Here is a 22,769-nt window from a genome sequence, read left to right as displayed (position 1 = left end):
ATCTGCACATAGCCTCATTAAAGGGATGGGCAGACCACCTAAGCCACCCCTTTGTCCCACCCACCCATCTGCCCTTACCTTCCTTCCACTTAAGGAACCAGCTCAGCCCTCTTTAGGGAGTGAATAAAGGAAACTGCTACTTGTTTTTGCTCTCTCACCATATAGCACAGTTCCCAATAAAACCGTGCCTGAATTCCTCATCTGGCCTCTTACCAATTTCTATTGATTAAAGAGTCCAAGGACCAGAGTCAGTAACACTATCAGAAGCTCAAAGAGGCCAGAAGGATCTTTCTCCTATACATTTCAGAGGGAGTATGGCACTGCCACCACCTTGACTTTGGACTTCTAGCCTCCAGTAATACACTTCTATTTCTCTAAGCTACCTAGTTTGTGGGTACGTGTTACAACAACTCCAGGAAATGAATACAGCAGATGTGACACGAGTTCTGGAATGATGCTTTCAGGCTCCTGTTTGTTAGACCCTGGTCTGAGTGTGGAACACAGCAGTGCATAGCCAGCCTGTAGGGAAATCTATTGACCTCAATCTGGGGGAGACAGTGCTTCTGTTTAATGGCTAAGAACAAGGAGATCCTCCATGTTTTCCTTGGACCCAGTCTCCTTCCTTGTCTTCTCACCTTGGCACCAAATGAGAGCTCGGAGGCTCATAAACCTTTTATAAACACACAGAGCTCCTTTAATGTTCACTTTCCTTGTGTCTGGGCAGGGTTGTTTCCTGGTGCTGGGCTGCTGGGCTGTGGAATGTGACTTGTCTCTGTGGAAGAAGCCAAGAGCTTTTGCCAGCAGAGCTGGCGGGGACAGAGCTGCCTCTAGTGCAGACACCTGTGACTCCAGTCTATTTGTGGAGACCTCCTGGGTACTCACGGCCCCAGGCAGGACTTGAACCTCTGACTATGTGAGTCACTTCTGCATAAATATGATAAGACCTTTTGGTTATGTGCCCAAAACAGGTTTCTTAAGTTTTAGGAGCAGAGGACTAAATTCCTACATTGACTATATAAAAGGCACCTCCATTTTATTGATGAGCAAACCAAGGCACAAATGATGAAAAGGACTTTTTCCAGGGTCAAAGAACTAATTCATGGCAGAGTTGAGACTCTCCTGAAAAAAAGAGCTGCATGTGGGAGGAACAATGTTTACCTGAGAAACTGCAGCTTCAAGGCAACGGGTACTTGGTGGGTAGAGGAAGGGGCAGCACATTGAGAAATAGGAGATTGGGGGGGCACAGAGCCCCAGCTTTGGAGTCAGAACCAGCTTTGAACCTAGGTTCTGCCAAGTACTAGCTGCAAGTTGCCCTCTGGGCCTCAGTTTATCTGATGAATGAAGAAAATAGTTGTACCTACTTCATTAAGCTGTTTTGGCCATCAGATGTCAGGATCCATGTATTTAACTTGGTGTCCACTGTGGGAGTCATTAGATAGATCAGGGGTGTTTCGGTGGTGGTGGTCATTAACAGCTCTAGTCTTCCTGCACCTCTGCCTGGAGCCAACCTGGTGAATGCTGGCCCCTTTGTGGAAGGTAGGCTCAGTTTTGGAAAGAAGATGATCATACTGATGAGGACTTAGGTGTGTCTCCAAGCCAAGAAAGGCCCTCGGCTGCTCATGGGAGCTGGGGAGCCAGGGTATCCAAGCCCGCAGAAGTCTATTCCTGTGGCTTACTTTGAGGGCCTGTGAACAAAAAAAAGCAAAACCTGGTATGAAGTTTCCAAACTGCTCTCAAGTGCGGCCAAGCTTGGATCTGTTTTCTGAGCCACACAAAGGCAGTTTCATCTCCCAGTCCTTCCAGGGTCAAAGCCTCCTGACACTTGGAGCTGGAATCCATCCTGAGTGACTGCTGGAGAGAGCTTGTGCTCCCTGGGGTGCTTCTGGTTCTTACCCCTGCATCCCCCAATGCTGAGCCATGCCAAAAGGTGGAGACATAGGGTTGGGATAAGATCCAGAAGATCAACTCTGATAAAGGTGAGTATTCGCCCCTCAGGTATTGAATAAGAGAGTGAGTCCTCACTCCTTGCCTATTCCCCAGCATAGGTCTCACAGTGATACTTCCTGCTTCTGAGTCTCCCATGGCTCCTCATGACCTCTGTGCTATAGGATGAACTTAAAATTCAAGACCCTTTAAGAGCTGGCTTCAGTCTTCCTCTACAGACTGGCCCTTTTTGGGCCCCACATGAACCCACACTCTAGCCATATCCAGGACTTGCAGTTCCTCTTTTCCAGACCATCTCATGACAGAGCATAACTGGAGCCTTCTCAGAGGGCTCCTCCCTGTCCATCACAATCACCATCTGTGATAATCACTTCATTTCACATTCTACACGGCACTCAACAATATCTGAAGTTTTCCTATGTATTTGTGTACTTGTCTAAGCATATCCCCGGTGCCTCAGTTGGTAAAGAATCCTCCTGCAGTGCATGAGACTCCCTGCAGCACGGAAGACCCAGGTTCGATCCCTGGGTCTGGAAGATTCCCCGGAGAAAGAAATGATAATCCTTTCCAGTATTCTTACCTGGGAAATCCCATGGACAGAGGAGACTGGTGGGCTACAGTTCATGGGGTCGCAAAGAGTGGGACATGACTTAGCAACTAAACCACAACCTAAGTCCCCCACTAGAAAGTTAGTGCCATGAAAGCAGGACTCCTCCTGTCTTGTTAACCCTTACATCCTAGTGCTTAGGGTCATGGCAGGCAGTAGGAAGCTTTCAACCTTGGTAGATCAGTGATTGACGCTTCTGTTCTTTCTTTCCCATCCTCATCTATTCATCCTTCACTACTAGTCTAAATTTTACCTCTGAGGCCTATGTAACTCTTCCCTTTTTTGACTCCTCCTAGCACTTGATAGAATCTGATTGACTTTTCTACTCTGTTGTGCATTTAGATCCTGCGGGTATTGTGTTGACCTTTCTGCCCTACTGTAATCTCTTCGAGGACAAGGACTGGGCTTTACTCCTGGATGTAGTTCCTGGTTTCCTCCCACAGTCCACCTTGCATAGAGTGCTGCTTAGATCTTTGTTAATGCCTGTTGCCTTGAATTCCACTTTGACTGCCTCCCACAGTATGGACAGAGAGTTTTCTCCTCCAGTATCTTCAAGGTAGAGACAACGCCTTTAGCAGACTAGATTTCACATCCAGTGATTTTCAAGCAGACAGGCGGTTGTTAAGGCAAGAGATTGTTGAGTCAAGCTATTGTTTGAGCTCCTTTAAGTGTATATTCTCAGCAGAATCAGAGAATTTATGAAAGGATAGGTAGAGCACTGAGAAACTTGCAAAATTCCATGCTGTCAATGAAATGTGGTTTCTGGTCCCTGCTCAACTGCTCCTTTAAGCTGGCTCGAACAATGTTCTGAGATTCTCTTTTTACTAGAATAATTCCACTGAAGAATAGTAAGTGTTACATTCAAGAGAGTTAGAGCCAGAAGGGATCTCAGAAATAATCCAGCCTGACTCTCCTTATTAAGAGATGAGGAATCTGAGGCTTCCGGAGGGGTTGTGTCCAACATCACACAGAAGTCAGGGGCAAATATGTGATACACAGGCAGGTCTCTTGGGCTGTTTTCAACTCAAGTTTAGTCCCTTTGTCTCCACAGCTCTTTTGATACTGTCACATAACTTATTTCTTCCTCCACATTGCAGGTTTTAGTCTTTTTTGCACCCTGGCAGATGAAATGGGGACTTGCCTCCATGATCTGAGTTCAAGGACATCAGGAAATCTTCCTTGTTCCCTTTGTGCCCCAGTCTCCCACCCTGGCTAGTCACTGCTGCCAGAATTGTGCCATGGGAGACAGTTCTACTACTTCATGTCTGGACATAATCTGCCTTTAGGTCAAAGGTTCGACTTCAAATGCCTATGGGGGCTAAGAAGGTAATATGAATGGTGAGTTGACACAAGTGGGACAGAGAGGCAACCGTGGCTCCACTCCAGCCAGAAGGGCCATATCTTCTGTGTTGCCAAAAAAAGCTAGAAATTAGGATGTTTTTTTCCCATTGGAACTCTTCTGAATTTTAAGTAATGGCAACAACAACAGAAAAAATGCAAGTACTACCTGGCCAAAAAACAAACAAACAAAAAGACCTCTTCAAGCTAGTCTTGATCTTTTACAGAGAAGCCATGCATAGATTCTTTCTAATGAATGGAGTTTGGGAGAGGTCAGAGAAATGAAATATATCCTCAGGGAGCAGGTTTAGGTGGCATGTGCAGGACCTGTAGTAGGATGGTGAGAATGAGGCATCCAAGGTACAAAAAACACTAACCTTGCATGATCTGAAGAATGACCGTCCGGATAATTTTGTATCCTGTGTGCTTCACTTACCTCACCCTACCTCCAGCCCTGAGCATGACAGTGGTGGAGTGTAGGGGAGAGAGGTGAAATGAGTTAGGGGAAATCATATCTATAGGTGAGGCTGAGCGAAGACCCCAGGAAGTGAAAAAAGTGGCAAGAAGGCCACTCAAGGCCAGTTTTGCAAGCTGTGTGATGCAGCTTTCATCCCTCTGCTGTGGAGGGGGCTGGGTAGAGTGTGTCCTACGCTAACATCACCACTGTTTGCTTCTACGCTATTGCCAGACCTTCTGGAAGCCTTGACTCAGTCTTGCCCCAAGTGACCTCAGTGGAAAGTGTGAGAAAGCAAGAAGCAGCAGTTGTTTTTATCTCCAAATCAAGCAAAGAAAACAGTTGTGCACATTGCCGGGGTCTCAGGCCTCAGCCTTCTAACTCCCTGGGAGCCCCTGGAGCTGCTGGGCACCATTCCTGGCAGGTAGGGAAGGGGCGTATCAACTAACCCAGAGGCCCCAGGAGTTTGCATAGGCCTCTGCCTCCTAGGAGCTCCCTGGAGGCAGGGCAGAATTGTTGCCCTTGAGGTGTCTTCCTGCTTAATTTTGAAGAAGAGGAGGCTGGGCCTTTGCAGAACACAGACTCCCTGCCTCCTGAGTAGTGCCCAGCAGGAATCTGGAGGAGCCAGACTCTGAGCAGCTCCTCCTGCTGCCTCTTTGGCTTTCTAGCCACACGCCTGTGGTTTGGACCCAGCATTGAGGACAGCTGGGTTTGTTTTGGTGTTCAAACCAGGGGGGAGGGACATGATTTTAACATTGAAAAAAATAAATTGTTTTCGAGAGAGAGAGAGGGCTTCCAGCGGGAGCACTTGAAGGTTTCTAACCTCGCCTGCTCCCTACCAATGTCAGAGAATTAACGCCTGATGAGATCCAGCAGTTAGCAACAGCCCTAGAGAAATGAATAAGCAATGTCATAGGAGTTGGACCAATTATCCCCAAGATGTTGGGAGAGTCCATGTAGCCTTTACAGTGGGGGTCTCTGGGACCCTCTTGTTTACGTGGATCTTTTCTGCTAAGAACTGTTATTAGGAACTGTCTGTTCTTAGTAACTACACGACATGTCTGGGTCTCCTAAGCCTCTGGAGCCTGCTTCAAGGGGTTTAGGGGGAGGAGGGCCTCGTGGGGATAGGAGAGATGTGATAGCTGTCTGCAAATGCTGCATGCTGGAGAAGCTGTCAATTGGCAACAGCAAAAAATAGACTTCTCTGGGACCCCAGACTATATAATTAGGACCCGATGTGGGGTAAAGCAGATTTATCTCTCTGTTAATATAAGCAAAACAACAACAACAAAAACCTCGTGATTTTTTTTTTTTTTTTTAATGAGTCAGGGATGTCTGCCAATTGTTGTGTCTGGTCTCAGTCACCTCCTCAGAGAAGATTTCCATGAACTCCTCCCCCTCTCTTCCTCCACTACATTCGACCCTCCCTCAGTAATTCTGTGCCATGAATCTGCCTATTTCCCTCAAGTAACTTATCACAGTTAATAAACATTGTGTCTACTGTCTATTCACGTGTTTGATTTCTGTCTACCTATCTGGGCAAAAAACTTCATGAGGGCAGAAATCTTGTGCCTCATACATCCTTGCTTCCCTAGTGCCTAGCATGGGGCCTCATGCATAGTAGGAACTCAATTAACATTAGTTTTACCCAAGGCAATCTACAGATTCAATGAAATCCCTATCAAAATTACCAATGGCATTCTTCACAAAACCAGGACAAATCATTTTAAAATTTATATGGAAACATTAAAGACTCTGAATAGCCAAAACAATCTTGAGAGAAAAAGAACACAGCTGGAGGAAATCCTTACTCTAGACTATACTAAAATGCTACAGTAATCAAAACAGTATGGTACAGGCACAAAAACAGAAATATAGATCAATGGAACAAGATAGACAGCCCATAAATAAACCCATGCACTTATGGTCAATTAATTCATGATAAAGGAGGCAAGAATACATAATGGAGACAAAGTGGCATCTTCAATAAATGATGCTGGGAAAACTAGGCAGCTACATGTAAAAGAATGAAATTAAAATAGTCTAACATCATGAAAAATACATTAAAATAAACTCAAAATGGATTAAAAACCTAAATGTAAAGCCTGAAACCATAAAACTCCTAGAAGAGAACATAGGCAGAACGCTATTTGACATAAATCATAGTAATATTTTTTGGGGGTCTGTCTCCTAAAGCAAAGGAAATAAATGCAAAAATAAACAAATAGGATCTAATTAAACTTAAAAGCTTTTGTACAGCAAAGGGAACCAAGGACATAACAAAAAAAAAATCTATTGAATGAGAGAAAATATTTCCAAATGATATGACCAATAAGGGGTTAATATTCAAAATATACAAACAACTCATCCAACTCAACATTAAAAAAAATCAACCTAACTAAAAAATGAGCAAAAGAATTGAATAGTAATTTTATCAAAGAAGAAATACAGATGGCCATTAGGCACATGAAAAAATGCTCAACATTGTTAATCATCAGAGAAATGCAAATTAAAGCCATATGAAATATCACCTCACACTTGTCAGAATGACTATTAGCAAAAAAGATCACAAAGAATAAATGTTAGAGAGGATGTGGAGGAAAGGGACTGTTGGTGGGAACGTAAATTGGTGCCACCTCTGTGGAAAAGATTGTGGATAGATGTTCCTCAGAAAATTGAAAATAGAACTATCACATGACCCAGCAATTCCACTTCTGGGTACATATCTGAAAAAAAAAAAGCCCACCAATTTGAAAAGATACACACACTCATATGTATACATATGATAATGCATATAGCATTATTTACATTTGCCAATGGAAGCAACTTAAGGATCTACCAACAAATGAATGGGTAGAGAAGATGTGGTATATGTATGTGTGTGTGTGTGTATATATATATGTATATATATATATATATATATAAAGTAGAATACTCAGCCATACAAAGAATGAAATGTTGCCATTTGTAACAACATGGATGGTCCTAGGAGATAATTATGCTAAGTGAAATAAGTCAGATATCACTTAAATGCGGAACCTAAAAAATAAATCTAGTGAATATAACAAAAAGACTCACAGATATAGAGACCAAAGGATTGGTTACTAGTAGGGAGATGGAAAGTGGGAGGGGCATGATAGGGTTAAGGGATTAAGAGGTACAAACTCTTATGTATAAAATAAGTAAGGTGCAAGGATATATTGTACAACACATTTACAATACCTATAAATGGAGCACAACTTTTAAAAACTGTAAAATCACTGTTGTATACTTGAAATTTACATACATATATTTTGTACCACATGCCTCAATAAAAACCAGACCAAAACCCATTAGTTGATTGAGTGAATGAAGAGTGAACAAACCCTTCAGGAAGAAATTCCCCACCACTGGAAAGATTTAGGCAGAGGTTGGGTGGTCAATAGCTAGGGATGCTAGAAAGTCCTCCTTCCTCCTCCTTCCTCTACTGGTTAGTCAGACTAGCTGCTGAGACAAACAGACCCAAAACATATACTGGTTCAACCATCTAAGTGAGTTCTTTTTGCTTTATGTCAATTTTCAGTTGGACAAAACTTTTGATCAGTAGGCATAACCTCTTTCAGGGTTGATTCAGAGACTCAGGGCTGTTCTATCCTGTGGATCCATCATCTTCAATACAGTAGTTCTCACCATATCTGTAGTTTCACTTTCTCCAGTTTCAGATTTCTATTGTCAACTATGGCCGCAAAATACATGGAAAATGCCAGAAATAAACAATTTGTAAGTTTTAAATTGTATGCCATTCTGAGTAGTGTGATGAAATATCATGCTGCCTGGCTCTGTACTACCTGGGATGTGCATCTTCCCTTTGTCCAGTGTATCCTGCCTATTAGTCACTTAGTAGCCATCTTGGTTGTAAGATTGACTATCATAGTATTGCAGTGCTTGTGTACATGTCACTCTTATTTTACTTACTAATGGCCCCAAAGTGCAAGAACAGTGAGGCTGGCAATTTGGACATGGCAAAGTGAAGCCATAATACTTCCTTTAAGTGGAAAGGTGAAAGTTCTCTACTTAATAAGGAAAGAAAAAAAATCACATGCTGAGTTGCTATGGTTTATGCTAAAAATGAATCTTCTATCCATGAAAATGTGAAGAAAGGAAAAGAAATTCATGCTAGTTTTGCTGTCACTCCTCAAATTGCAAAAGTTATGGCCACAGTGTGTGATAAATGCTTAGTTAAGATAAAAAATGCATTAAATTTATACGATAAGAGCAAGACTTGTGTCATGGACCAGAAGAGAGAGGGGATGAGTTTGGTTCATAAACCATCAAGCTGCGCTGTGCCTACCTGGCCAGAAGGTGGGCACAGATCTTTTCTCAGAGCCTCTCCAGTCCCAGTATTTGTGTTGTAAGGTTTAGGTTTCCTTTTTGTGACAGCTTAACATGTAAGGAAAAATCAGGCACTTGTCACCTCTCTTTCTTTAAGTTTTAAAATCCTCTTCATTTTGCTCAAGAGTTCCCTTAAGCATTTCTGGTGTGTCATCAGGGACAGTGAGGACATTTGCTTAGGCAACCATAAAAACGCCCAGTTCCAACAAGCCTGTCTAGGAATCCCAGCTTTATCACTCCCTAGGTATGTGGCACTGGGCAAGTGATTCAAATTATCTGTCCCTCCACTTTCTTCTCTGGAAAATAAGGACATTAACAATAATAACACCTATTTCGTAAGACTGAGAGTTTTAAAAGAGCAGAGGTATACATGATTCACGATGCATTCACTCCAGGTTGTTGCCCCAGGTGTTTTACTTTTATCATCTTTTTAAAGTTCTCACAGCAATTCTATGACATACAGACTACTGTTAGTCCTAGTTTTTTTAGAGGACAACACAGAATAACTGAGAGATAAAGTAGTTTGCCTAAAGTCACACAGCTAATAGATTGGGAATGTGGACTTGAATGAAGTCATCCAATTCTAGAGTCTACAAGGTATGTAGAAGATGACAGCAATCATGATTACCAGGAGAATGCGTTTTTGTTGTTATTATTCACTCTGGAGCCAGTCTTAGGCTTACTTATAAGTCAGGATTTGCAAAACATTTCACAGTCTATAAAGTGCCTTTATGGCTCTTAGCTAGATAGCTCTTCACAATGATTCTGAGGTATAATCACCATGGTAGTCCTTTTATAGGTGATAGAAATGAGCCTTGGAAGTCATGAGTCACTGGCCCGATGTCACACAGCTAGAATCTGGTGGTGGTGGCTCTCAAACTCTGATTTTTAACAAAGCCATTGCATTGGTTAAATTCAAGTTAATATTTTTTAAGTACATAGAATGGTGCCTAGCACATAGTAAGCATGACATAAACATTGGTTAAATGAATTAGTTAAATAAATATTGAACAACACTGATCTCCTCAGCAAATATTTCTTTAGTACCTGCTACCAACTGGAAAGTGAGGGGGTTATAGCTGTGAGCCTGGGTCTCTTGTCCCTATCTCCCACCCCACCTATCTTGTGTCCAGTGCTCTTAGGCTGCTTCTTGGCTGGGCTAATCTATTTCTGTTCACCTTCTCCCCTTGCTCTGGCCTGCTCTTTCTGGCAGCTCCCTATGATCTGGGCTCCTCCCTACAATTAAAAAAAAATCTGGATTCTCATTGTTCCTGTTTTTCAGGACTCTGCTTGCTACAGTTCAACAGAATGGTCTTCTAGAAGGGGTTGTTAACTAACACTGTGATTCCTCATGGGTCACAGTGCCCTCTCACATTGCTTTTTTATAGGGGGCTTCAGTTAACCCGAAGGAATGATTAGTAGTGGAATTTCAGGCCTCTGCGTAGGCCAAGGGGGAGACATTTTTTAATGAGAGGGCCTGAAGTCACAGCATAAGAAACTTGTGAAGCCAGAGGGCCAACTCTGCTCAGGGTTTCACATGAAGTCCATTCTGACTGGAAGATTGATGCAGCTTCTCTTTCACTCTGCCCTCTTTCATAAAAGTTCTTCCTTAAGCTGCTTCAGAAGATTCCTAACATTCCTTGTCAAATGGAGCCCCAAATGATTTCTAACTCATGTTTTTAATGGAACAGACCCAGAAATTCCTAAACAATGAGGAAATAGAATTGAGAAACATGTGTACACTTAGTCAACAAGTTTATTGAGTCTTTATTATATAGCACGTAATGTTTTAGGTACCGAGGAAGTGAGAACAAGCAAGTAAGCCATGGCTCACAAGAGCTTTGAGATGGCCTGTAAAACATGGTTCTGCCTTTTAAACTAGGTGATCCCCTAAAGTATTCTGAGCTTTGAGACCTATGATCACATGACATGATAACCTATGGTTTTGCTAGTTCAAAGAACTCCTTCCTTCTACAAGTAAAAACATCATGAAAATGGGGTGTGTCTGAGACTCCTGGTCATATTCTGTATTTCTTCTTTATTCACCTTTAGTAATAGAACTTCTGACTTATAGATGGGAGTTTGGCTACAGGTGAGAAAGACTGTACTGTCTATCTTCTTTTGCAGTGGAACGTGGCCATGTGACTAACTTCTGACCAATGAGACGTGAGCAGAAACACCCATGCAATTTCTTCTGGCCGTGCTCTTAAAGTGAAGGGATATGCTCCCTCCCATTTCCTCTTCTGACTCTGAGCGTGAGGATCTGGTGATGAGCCATCATGGGCCATAGGGATAGTGGAGCAACAAGATGCAAGAAGAGATGTAAATAGCTTTTTTTGTTGTTTAAGCAACTGATATTTGGGAGTCTCTATGATAACATCCAAGGAGCTCTGTCAATTAATGAAAGAGTAGGGTTAAATTTTTCCATTATGATCATTGATTTGTTTATGTATTTCTTTGACTCTGTTCATATTTATGTCTTTTGAAGTTTTTTATTAGGCATTTACCTATTTATGATGCTTTTGAACTGTGGTGTTACAGAAGACTCTTGAGAGTCCCTTGGACTGCAAGGAGATCCAACCAGTCAGTCCTAATGGAAATCAGTCCTGAATATTCATTGGAAAGACTGATGCTGAAGCTGAAGCTCTAATATTTGGCCACCTGATGCGAAGAACTGACTCAATGGAAAAGACCCTGATGCTGTGAAAGACTGAAGGCAGGAAGAAAAGGGGACGACGGAGGATGAGATGGTTGGATGGCATCACCGACTTCATTGACATGAGTTTGAGCAAGCTCCAGGGGTTGGTGATGGACAGGAAAGCCTGGTGTGCTGCAGTCCATGGTGTCACAAAGAGTCAGATATGACTGAGTGACTGAACTATTTATGATTATGTGTATTTTTGATGAATTGACACTCTGTTATTTTGAAAGGCCCCTATTTATCTCTGGTATCACTTTTTTGTCCCACAATATGTTCAATTTTCATTTAATATAACCACTCCAGCCTTTTTATGCTTACTATGTGCATGGTATAGTGATTTACTCCATGGATGTGCATAGGACATCCATCTACTTTCAATCTATACATGTCTTTATGTTTAAAGTGTGAGTTGCAGGCAGTATATAGTCTAGTTTTGATTTTACATCCATTCTGATAATTTAGTTGGAGTATTTAGTCCATCATATTTTTAAAAATAAAGTTTCTATTTTAAAACAGTTTAAGAGTTACAGAAGAATTGCAAATACAATTCAGAGAATTTCCATAAGCTACATGTGTAGTTTCCCTATTAGTAACTTCCTACATTAGTAGCTCATTACTTTTAATATAATTATTGACTTGGCTAGATTTCAATCTACCATTTCAATATTTAATTTCTGCTTTTCCCTCTGTTTTCTATTCTTGTTTTCTTTTGAATTATTTTAAATTTAGAATTCTCCATTTCTCTATTGGATTTTTAGCTATATGTGTTTGCACTACATAGTGGCTACTCTAAAGGACTACAATATAAAATTCTCACTTTTCAAAGTTTAATTAGAGTTAATGCTGTGCCATGGCATATAAAATGCAGAATACTTGCAATGATAGTTTTATTTACCTCCCTGTAATCTGTCATCTTTTATGCTATAGTTGTCATGTGTAGTCTATCTACTTATGTTATAAACCCAGCAAGACAATATTATAGTTTTTCCTTAAACTGTCACATGCAATTTGAAGAAGTTAAGAGTAAAAAATAGTGTTAATATTTATTGAGAGATTTACCATTTCTTGTGCTCCTAATTCCTTCCTGAATTTGAATTTTCCTCAGGCATCATTTGCTTTAAGCTTAATGAATTTTATCATTTCTTGTAATGCAGTGCTCTGGCAAAAAACTGTCTTAATTTTCTTTTACCTGAAAATTTCATTTTCATCTCCTTTTTTAAGAGGTTGGGTATAGAATTATGTCTATGGATGAATTCAGTTCAGGTCAGTTGCTCAGTTGTGTCCAACTTTTTGCGACCCCATGAACCGCAGCATGCCAGGCCTCCCTGTCCATCACCATCTCCTGGAGTTTACCCAAACACATGTCCATTTAGTCAGTGATGCCATCCAGCCATCTCATCCTCTGTTGTCCCTTTCTCCTCCTGCCTTCAATCTTTCCCAACATCAAGGTCTTTTCAAATCAGTCAGCTCCTCACTTCAGGTGGCCAAAACATTGGAGTTTCAGCTTCAACATCAGTCCTTCCAATCAACACCCAGGACTGATTTCCTTTAGGATGGACTGGGTGGACCTCCTTGCAGTCCAAGGGACTCTCAAGAGTCTTCTCCAACACCACAGTTCAAAAGCATCAATTCTTCAACGCTCAGCTTTCTTCACAGTCCAACTCTCACATTCATACATGACTACTGGAAAAACCATAGCCTTGACTAGATGGACCTTTGTTGGCAAAGTAATGTCTCTGCTTTTTAATATGCTGTCTAGGTTGGTCATAACTTTCCTTCTAAGGTGTAAGTGTCTTTTAATTTCATGGCTGCAATCACCATCTGCAGTGATTTGGGAGCCCCCCAAAATAAAGTCAGCCACTGTTTCCACTGTTTCCCCATCTATTTGCCATGAAGTGATGGGATCAGATGCCATGATCTTAGTTTTCTGAATGTTGAGTTTTAAGCCAACTTTTTCACTATCCTCTTTCACTTTCATCAAGAGGCTCTTTAGTTCTTTGCTTTCTGCCATAAGGGTGGTGTCATCTGCATATCTGAGATTATTGATATTTCTCCCAACAATCTTGATTCCAGCTTGTGCTTCATCCAGCCCAGCATTTCTCATGATATACTCTGCATGTAAGTTAAATAAGCAGGGTGACAATATACAGTCTTGACGTACTCCTTTCCCTATTTGGAACCAGTCTGTTGTTCCATGTCCAGTTCTAACTGTTGCTTCCTGACCTGCATACCGCTTTCTATGGCTATAACAATATAAATTGATTGCTTATTGCTTGCAGCGTTTTAAAGCAGCTGCTCCCCTGTTTTCTAACCATCATGATTTCTGATAAGAAGTTCATGGTCATTTGAGTCATTGGTCCCTTGCACGTATGTGTGTATATATAATGTGATGTTTTTCTCCAGCTTCCTTAAAGATTTTGTATTTGTTTTCTAGCAACTTCACAATAATCTGCTAGGCATTTCCCCCCTTTTCTGCTTGGATTTTGCTGAGTATTTTGAATCTATAAATTTATGTCTTTCAACAAAATTTAGAAAGCTTTCAGTCATTATTTCTTCATATTTTTTTGTTCCATATTTTCCCACCTTTTCCTTCTGAGAATCTAGTTACACACACGTTAGATCTTTTGGTCTAACCCATAGTTTCCTGAGGCCATAGTCATTTTTTTTTTTTATCTTTTTGTCTTTTCTTTAGATGTATCATTTTTATTCCTCTGTTTTCAAGTTTACTAAATGCTTTTCTGTCAAGTTCATCCTGCTATTAAATTCATCCAATGGCTTTAAAAAATTCAAATATTACGTTTTTCAGTTCTAGAGTTTCTATTGGGTTTAAAAATATTTTCCATTTATCTGCTTACATTGACTATTTTTAAAATTCATTATAAGTATTGATATATATTTTTTCTCATGTAAATAGTTATATTAGCTGCTTTATAGTCCATGTATAATTCTAACATCTAGGTTATCTGGTAGTTTAATCATGTTTAGAGAATGATACACATTTTCTTGGTTCTTCATTTGCTGAGGAATTTCGAGTAAAATCCTAGATATTACAAATGCTACATAGTGATGATTCTGGCTTCTCTTGTATTCCCTGAAAGAGTGTAGATGCTTTTGTTTCACTGGAAATTAACTTGGTTAGACTAAAATTAGGCAAATTCTTGCCTGTGATGAGTGACAACTCAGATCTTGGTTCAGGTCTGGCTGCAAGATTCTTTGTGTCTGCTTTACTCATGCATGGTGTATGAGTTAGCCAGATACTAGGGAAGAGTTTTTACATATAAGTTGGGGCACCTCCTTTTCTGTTCCTCTCTTCTCTGAGTTTATCTCTCTCTCTAGCATCTGTGTTTACCTAGTCTCTGTCCTCTAGTTCTTCAGGTTAGAAAGATGGTGGGTTTTCTTTGGGGGTTTTAGCTGCTTCATGTTGTACTGCCACTTAGGTCTCATCTGAGGCTAAAGCTATAAAAACTGGAAACTCTGTACTAGCCTCTCTTTTCCAAGTTTTGATTTTCCCCCAAACAGGCGTCCTTTTGTTAATTTCCTGGAGCTTTCTGATAGTAGTTTTTAAATATGTTCTCCAAAGTTTATAGTTGTTTGAAGCATGCTCAATCTGTTAGGAGTTTAATTTGTCACATTGAAATGGAACACTGGACCTTTTTCCAGGGTATTAACTTTTTATACGTATGTTTAAAACTACTTGAAAGAATCTAAAAATTCTGAACTTATATTATTGAATATCAACTTAATAGCATATTCTACAGACATAAAAATGACTTAAGACCAAGTAACAACTAAGAAACATTTATGATTAAGTGAAATTTTCATTATGTAAAATCAGATCTCTGCTTTGACTACAGCTTTGTAAGAATTTGTGAATATGTGTAAAAAAGAAATGGTAGGAAATAAAAAGGGAAATGTTTTATTTTTAATGTATTCTTTTTTTTTAAAGGTATCTCTGTTGTCCTTGAAATAAATTTCAATGCAGTTAAAAATAAGTCAGAGAGAGAAATACTAGGTTCCAACTGTATACTGAATTTTGAACTGAGTATTGGAGGAAAAGGAAGATGAAACAGATTCTGATTCTGGGCTGGACTAAGACTTCCAAGAGAAGAGTAGAGAAGTGGACCCCAGCCACATGCTGGAAACCATGGCACCTTGGAGCTTGGAATGCACCCTCTTCCTTCTGAAAGTCAAGTCCGGTGCCCTCATGGGAAATGTCACTTCCTGCTTTAAAGACAAGTAGCTCAGAGCAACTTCAAAAGTCACAGACTTTAAATGGGCCTTGCAAAGCACAATAAGTTTAGGGCACTGAATCAGAAACATATGGATAAATTTTGCCTGAAACTACACAAAGACTTTAATACACAGAAGAAAACATTCTCAAGGGAACAAGCATATTTTAGCATCCCTTACCTAAATCCCAAACATTTGTTAGATGCTTTTGAATAATTTCTTTAAAAACCAAAACCAATCCCCCTCCCACAAGCCCTCCTGAGTCTTAGAACTTGCAAAGCTGAAGTATTATGTCTTTTCCATAGCTTGTCTCCAGCCACTCATTCTATACATCAAAGGATTTTCCTGGTATAATACTGCTTCAGAGAGGTAAAAGGAAAAAGATCTGTGCCTTGCTGTTTACCACCTTTGGGAACTAGAGTAGTTTATTTTAGTGGTATGGGCTTTAGTTTCCCCATCTATAAAACAGGGCTGTTATATCTTCTATGTAGAGTTGTGGATGAGAGATAATATGCAATGTCTCTGTATAAAATGTCTGATCCATAGTTAACTCTTAATAAGTACCTGGCAATTGTTATTGCATTGCTAAATAAATCTGTCCATTCAACATAGGGTTTTACTTATTCTCTAAATATATAGTAGTAATTTTTCCTAGTTAAACTACTATTTATTGTTTGCATTAATAGAAGGGAAAAGATAGAGACTGAGCTAGGAAATTGATTAAATATGCAATTTTTAAGTCATTAGAACTGGGTTAAAAATTTGCTTCTACTAGATATGGGCTCTATGACAAAGTTAAGGGATTTAACTTCTTTTATCTATAAAATGGAAACAATAGCACTTATCTCTTAGTGTTGTGAAGATAAAATAAGACAAGGGATTAATCTCCAAAATTTACAAATAGCTCATGTGGCTCAAAATAAAAAAACAAAGAAACAAACAATCCAACCAAAAAATGAGTGGAAGATCTAAATAGATATTTCTTCAAAGAAAACATACAGAAGGCCAAGCGGCACATGAAAATATGCTCAACATGGCTAATTATTAGAGAAATGCAAATCAAAACCACCAAGAGACATTACCATGCACCAGTCAGAATGGCTATCATCAAAAAGTCTACAAACAATAAAGGCTGGAGAGGGTGTGAGGAAAAGGGAACTCTTCCACAGTCTTGGTGGGAATGTAAATTCGTGCAGCCACTATGGAAAACAGTATGGAAGTTCCTTAAAAAAACAAAAACAGAGCTCCCATATGATCCAGCAACCCCACTCCTGGGCATATATCTGGAGAAAAACATGGTTCAAAAGGATACCTGCATCCCAATGTTCATTGCAGCACTATTCACAACAGCCAAGACATGTAACCAACCTACATATCCATTCACTAATGAATGGATAAAGAAGATATGTGGTATGCATATATACACACATACATACTATGGAATATTACTCAGCCATTAAAAAGAATGAAGTACTGCCATTTATAGCAACATGAATGGACCTGGAGATTATCACACTAAGTGAAGTCAGTCAGAGAAAGACAAATATCATATGATATTGCTTACATGTGGAATCTAAAAAAAAAAGGTACAAATGAATGTATTTACCAAACAGAAATAGACTCACAGACTTAGGAAAGAATGAATTTATGGTTACTGGTGGGAGGATGGGAAGGAGGGACAGATTGGGAATTTAGGATTCATATATATACACTGCTATATTTAAAGTTGATAACCAACAAGGACCTACTGTATAGCACAGGAAACTCTGCTCAATATTCTTCAATAACCTAAATGGAGAGAGAATTGAGGCAACTGGGAAGCCTTTGAAAAAAAAAGATACAGTATATGTATAACTGAATCACTTTGCTGTACACCTGAATCTAACACAACATTGTTAATCAACTATACACCATATAAAATAAAAATTAAAAAAAAAATCACAATTATGTAAACTGGCATAGTACCTGGATGTAGCAATTGCTCTTAAAACAGTAACTGTCTTTTCACCTTGCTTATAGTTTCCTTTGTTGTGCAAAAGCTTTTAATTTTAATTAGGTCCCATTTGTTTATTTTTGCTTTTATTTCCAATATTCTGGGAGGTGGGTCATGGAGGATCCTGCTGTGATTTATGTCGGAGAGTGTTTTGCCTATGTTTTCCTCTAGGAGTTTTATAGTTTCTGGTCTTACGTTTAGATCTTTAATCCATTTTGAGTTTATTTTTGTGTACGGTGTTAGGAAGTGTTCTAGTTTCATTCTTTTACAAGTGGTTGACCAGTTTTCCCAGCACCACTTGTTAAAGAGATTGTCTTTTCTCCATTGTATAGTCTTGCCTCCTTTGTCGAAGATAAGGTATCCATAGGTGCGTGGGTTTATCTCTGGGCTTTCTATTTTGTTCCATTGATCTATATTTCTATCTTTGTGCCAGTACCATACTGTCTTGATGACTGTGGCTTTGTAGTAGAGCCTGAAGTCAGGCAGGTTGATTCCTCCAGTTAGACAGCCTTCAGAATGGAAGAAAATAATAGCAAACGAAGCAACAGACAAACAATTAATCTCAAAAATATACAAGCAACTTCTGCAGCTGAATTCCAGAAAAATAAACGACCCAATCAAAAAATGGGCCAAAGAGCTAAACAGATATTTCTCCAAAGAAGAAATACAGATGGCTAACAAACACATGAAAAGATGCTCAACATCACTCATTATTAGAGAAATGCAAATCAAAACCACAATGAGGTATCATTTCACACCAGTCAGAATGGCTGCTATCCAAAAGTCTACAAGCAATAAATGCTGGAGAGGGTGTGGAGAAAAGGGAACCCTCTTACACTATTGGTGGGAATGCAAACTAGTACAGCCACTATGGAGAACAGTGTGGAGATTCCTTAAAAAACTGGGAATAGAACTGCCATATGACCCAGCAATCCCACTGCTGGGCATATACACCGAGGAAACCAGAATTGAAAGAGACGCGTGTACCCCAGTGTTCATCGCAGCACTGTTTACAATAGCCAGGACATGGAAGCAACCTAGATGTCCATCAGCAGACGAATGGATAAGGAAGCTGTGGTACATATACACAATGGAATATTACTCAGCCATTAAAAAAAATACATTTGAATCGGTTCTACTGAGATGGATGAAACTGGAGCCCATTATACAGAGTGAAGTAAGCCAGAAAGAAAAACAACAATACAGTATACTAATGCATATATATGGAATTTGAAAGATGGTAACGATAACCCTATATGCGAGACAGAATAAGAGACACAGATGCATAGAACAATTTTATGGACTCTGAGGGAGAAGGTGAGGGTGGGACGTTCTGGGAGAATAGCATTGAAACATGTATATTATCATATGTGAAACAGAACACCATTCCATGTTCGATGCATGAGACAAGGGCTCAGGGCCGGGGCAATGGGATGACCCAGAGGGATGGGATGGGGAGGGAGGTGGGTGGCGGGTCCAGGAAGGGGAACACATGTAAACCCATGGCTGATTCATGTCAATGTATGGCAAAAACTATTACAATATTGTAAAGTAATTAGCCCCCAACTAAAATAAATAAATTTATAAAAAAAAATAAAAATAAACACAAACAAAAAAAATAAATAAAATAAAATAAAATCTGAAAATCCTGATGTGGGCTCTTATTTTTCACAATGCCTTTTTTATTGAATAATACTGTGCCTTTCAAAGAAATAATTAGAATACGGTGTTAAAACTTTAATATGTCACTGTTATTTTGATCTTATGAAAGAGCTTGAATTGTTTTTGCTTTCTTTGTTTCATATAAATAGTATTCTCAACAGTGAAAAAAACAAAACAAAACAAAAACAGTAACTGTCATCATCATCATCATCAATGTTCTATTAGATGAAAAATATTCTTTTCTCTCCTTTCTCCTCTCTATCTTAAATACCCCAATTTAGTTCTATATCAAATCACCATCTATACTACACATAAAATACATAAATATACTACATTTTTGGGTTCTTTCATCCTTTCCTTTTTGGGTCAACTTAATATTATTATTCATAATTGGAAGCATTTGCAGCTAAAGTTAGTGGGAAACATGGTGTCAAACTACATATTCATTACAACTAAATTCATTACTATAGTAGGATTAAAAGTTTTCATGATATAGTGAAGGATCATTGAATGAGTCAGTTTCATATTTCTTAACATGAACCGTGAGATTCTCAGGCCCTCATTCTACAAAAAGAGTAGGCAATTTCAGGCGTAAATTTGCCATCTGTATCTACTTGAGAGGTCTGTTGGAAGTAGTTACAGCATGCAAACATCGAAAGGCCCTTTGGAGGCAATCTTTTGATGGATATTTATTGATCCCCTGCTCTGTGTGCAATACTATGCTAAATGCAAGGCATAAAAAGGAAAATCTGTAGGTACAGTCCCTAACCTCAAGAAGCTCATAACCCAGGTAGGATATTGCTGCTGCTAAGTCACTTCAGTCGTGTCCGACTCTGTGCGACCCCATAGATGGCAGCCCACCAGGCTCTGCCATCCCTGGGATTCTCCAGGCAAGAATACTGGAGTGGGTTGCCATTTCCTTCTCCAGTGCATGAAAAGGACAAGTAAAAGTGAAGTCGCTCAGTCATGTCCAACTCTTAGCGACCTCATGGACTGTAGCCTACCAGGCTCCTCCATCCATGGGATTTTCCAGGCAAGAGTACTGGAGTGGGGTGCCGTTGCCTTCTCCGAGGTAGGATATTAAAGGGTACTAAAATGCAAAATTTCCCCAAGGAGTAATACCTTCACTTCACTTCACTTCAGTCACTCAGTCGTGTCTGCCTCTTTGCAACCCCATGGACTACAGCATGCCAGGCCTCCCAGTCCTTCACCAACTCCCAGAGTTTACTTAAACTCATGTCCATTGAGTCGGTGATACCATCCATCCATCTCATCCTCTGTCATTCCTTTCTCCTCCTACCTTCAATCTTTCCCAGCATCAGGGTGTTTTCAAAAGAGTCAGTTCTTTGCAGCAAGTGGCCTAAGTATTGGAGTTTCAGCTTCAACATCAGTCCTTCCAATGAATATTCAGGACTGATTTCCTTTAGGATGGACTGGTTGGATCTCCTTGCAGTCCAAGGGACTCTCAAGAGTCTTCTCCAACACCACGGTTCAAAAGCATCAATTCTTCAACGCTCAGCTTTCTTTATACTCCAGCTCTCACATCCATACATGACTACTGGAAAAACCATAGCCTTGACTAGATGGACCTTTGTTGGCAAAGTAATGTCTCTGATTTTTAATAAGATGTCATAACTTTTCTTCCAAGGAGAAAGCGTCTTTTAATTTCACGGCTGCAGTCACCATCTGCAGTGATTTTGGAGCCCAGAAAAATAAAGTCAGCCACTGTTTCCACTGTTTCCCCATTTATTTGCCATGAAGTGATGGGACCACATGCCATGATCTTAGTTTTCTGAATGTTGAGCTTTAAGCCAACTTTTTCCATTCTCCTCTTTCACTTTCATCAAGAGGCTCTTTAGTTCTTCTTCACTTTCTGCCATAAGGGTGCTACCATCTGCATATCTGAGGTCATTGATATTTCTCCCAGCAGTCTTGATTCCAGCTTATGCTTCTTCCAGCCCAGCGTTTCTCATGGTGTACTCTGCATAGAAGTTAAATAAGCAGGATGACAATATACAGCCTTGACGTACTCCTTTTCCTATTTGGAACCAGTCTGTTGTTCCATGTCCAGTTCTAACTTTTGCTTCTTGACCTGCATACAGGTTTCTCAAGAGGCAGGTCAGGTGGTCTGGTATTCCCATCTTTTTAAGAATTCTTCACAGTTTGTGGTGATCCACACAGTCAAAGGCTTTGGCATAGTCAATAAAGCAGAAATAGATATTTTTCTGGAACTCTCTTGCTTTTTTCAATGATCCAGCAGATGTTGGCAATTTGATCTCTGGCTCCTCTGCCTTTTCTAAAACCAGCTTGAACATCTGCAAGTTCACCGTTCACGTACTGTTGAAGCCTCCTGGCTTGGAGAATTTTGAGCATTACTTTATTAGCATGTGAGATGAGTGCATTTGGGCAGTAGTTTGAGCATTCTTTGGCATTGTCTTTCTTTGGGACTGGAATGAAAACTGACCTTTTCCAGACCTGTGGCCACTGTTGAGTTTTCCAAATTTGCTGGCATATTGAGGGCAGCACTTTCACAGCATCATCTTTTAGGATTTGAGATAGCTCAACTGGAATTCTATCACCTCCATTAGCTTTGTTTGTAGTGATGCTTCCTAAGGTCCACTTGACTTCGCATTCCAGGATGTCTGGGTCTAGATGAGTGATCATACCATTGTGATTATCTGGGTCATGAAGATCTTTTTTGTATAGTTCTTCTGTGTAGTCTTGACACCTCTTCTTAATATCTTCTGCTTCTGTTAGGTTCATACCATTTCTGTGCTTTATTGAGCCCATCTTTGCATGAAATGGTCCCTTGGTACCTCTAATTTTCTGAAGAGATATCTAGTCTTTCCCATTCTATTGTTTTCCTCTGTTTCTTTGTACTGATCACTGAGGAAGGCTTTCTTATCTCTGCTTGCTATTCTTTGGAACTCTGCATTCAAATGGGTATATCTTTCCTTTTCTCCTTTACTTTTCGCTTCTCTTCTTTTCACAGCTATTTGTAAGGCCTCCTGAGACAGCCATTTTGCCTTTTTGAAGTTCTTTTTCTTGGGGATGGTCTTGATCCCTGTCTCTTGCACAATGTCATGAATGTCTATAGTTCATCAGGCACTCTGTCTATCAGATCTAATCCCTTGAATCTATTTCTCACTTCCATTGTGTAATCGTAAGGGATTTGATTTAGGTCATATCTGAATGGTCTAGTGGTTTTCCTTACTTTCATCAATTTAAGTCTGAATTTGGCAATAAGGAGTTCATGATCTGAGCCACAGTCAGTTCCCAGTCTTATTTTTGCTGACTGTCTAGAGCTTCTCCATCTTTGGCTGCAAAGAATATAATCAATCTGATTTCAGTATTGACCATCTGGTGATGTCCATGTGTAGAGTCTTCTTTTGTGTTGTTGGAAGAAGGTGTTTGCTATGACCAGTACATTCTCTTGGCAAAACTCTGTTAGCCTTTGCCCTGCTTCATT

At 39.9% G+C, this 22,769-nt stretch overlaps 1 protein-coding gene across 24 annotated transcripts in view; it reads right to left on the bottom strand.

Moving 5' to 3' along the window:
- The window catches only part of LOC145510137 (uncharacterized), a 520,288-nt gene that overhangs the window by 95,458 nt on the left and 402,061 nt on the right, over window positions 1–22,769 (bottom strand). For 12 of the 24 annotated variants that reach the window (XR_014056762.1, XR_014056752.1, XR_014056755.1 and 9 more), the window contains one exon: window positions 1,362–1,685. The exons of 4 other annotated variants lie outside the window; for them this stretch is intronic. The gene's annotated coding sequence lies outside the window, so the exon portion shown is untranslated. Of the gene's footprint in view, window positions 1–1,012; window positions 1,686–22,769 lie in introns of those variants that run through there. 8 more of the 24 variants (XR_014056773.1, XR_014056784.1, XR_014056751.1 and 5 more) reach the window with 1 other exon arrangement.

The sequence above is a fragment of the Giraffa tippelskirchi genome, chromosome 6 (assembly GCF_054371585.1).
Source record: "Giraffa tippelskirchi isolate mGirTip1 chromosome 6, T2T-mGirTip1v1.2.pri, whole genome shotgun sequence".
Classification (NCBI taxonomy): domain Eukaryota; kingdom Metazoa; phylum Chordata; class Mammalia; order Artiodactyla; family Giraffidae; genus Giraffa; species Giraffa tippelskirchi.
This window is presented reverse-complemented; position numbering and strand designations above follow the sequence as displayed.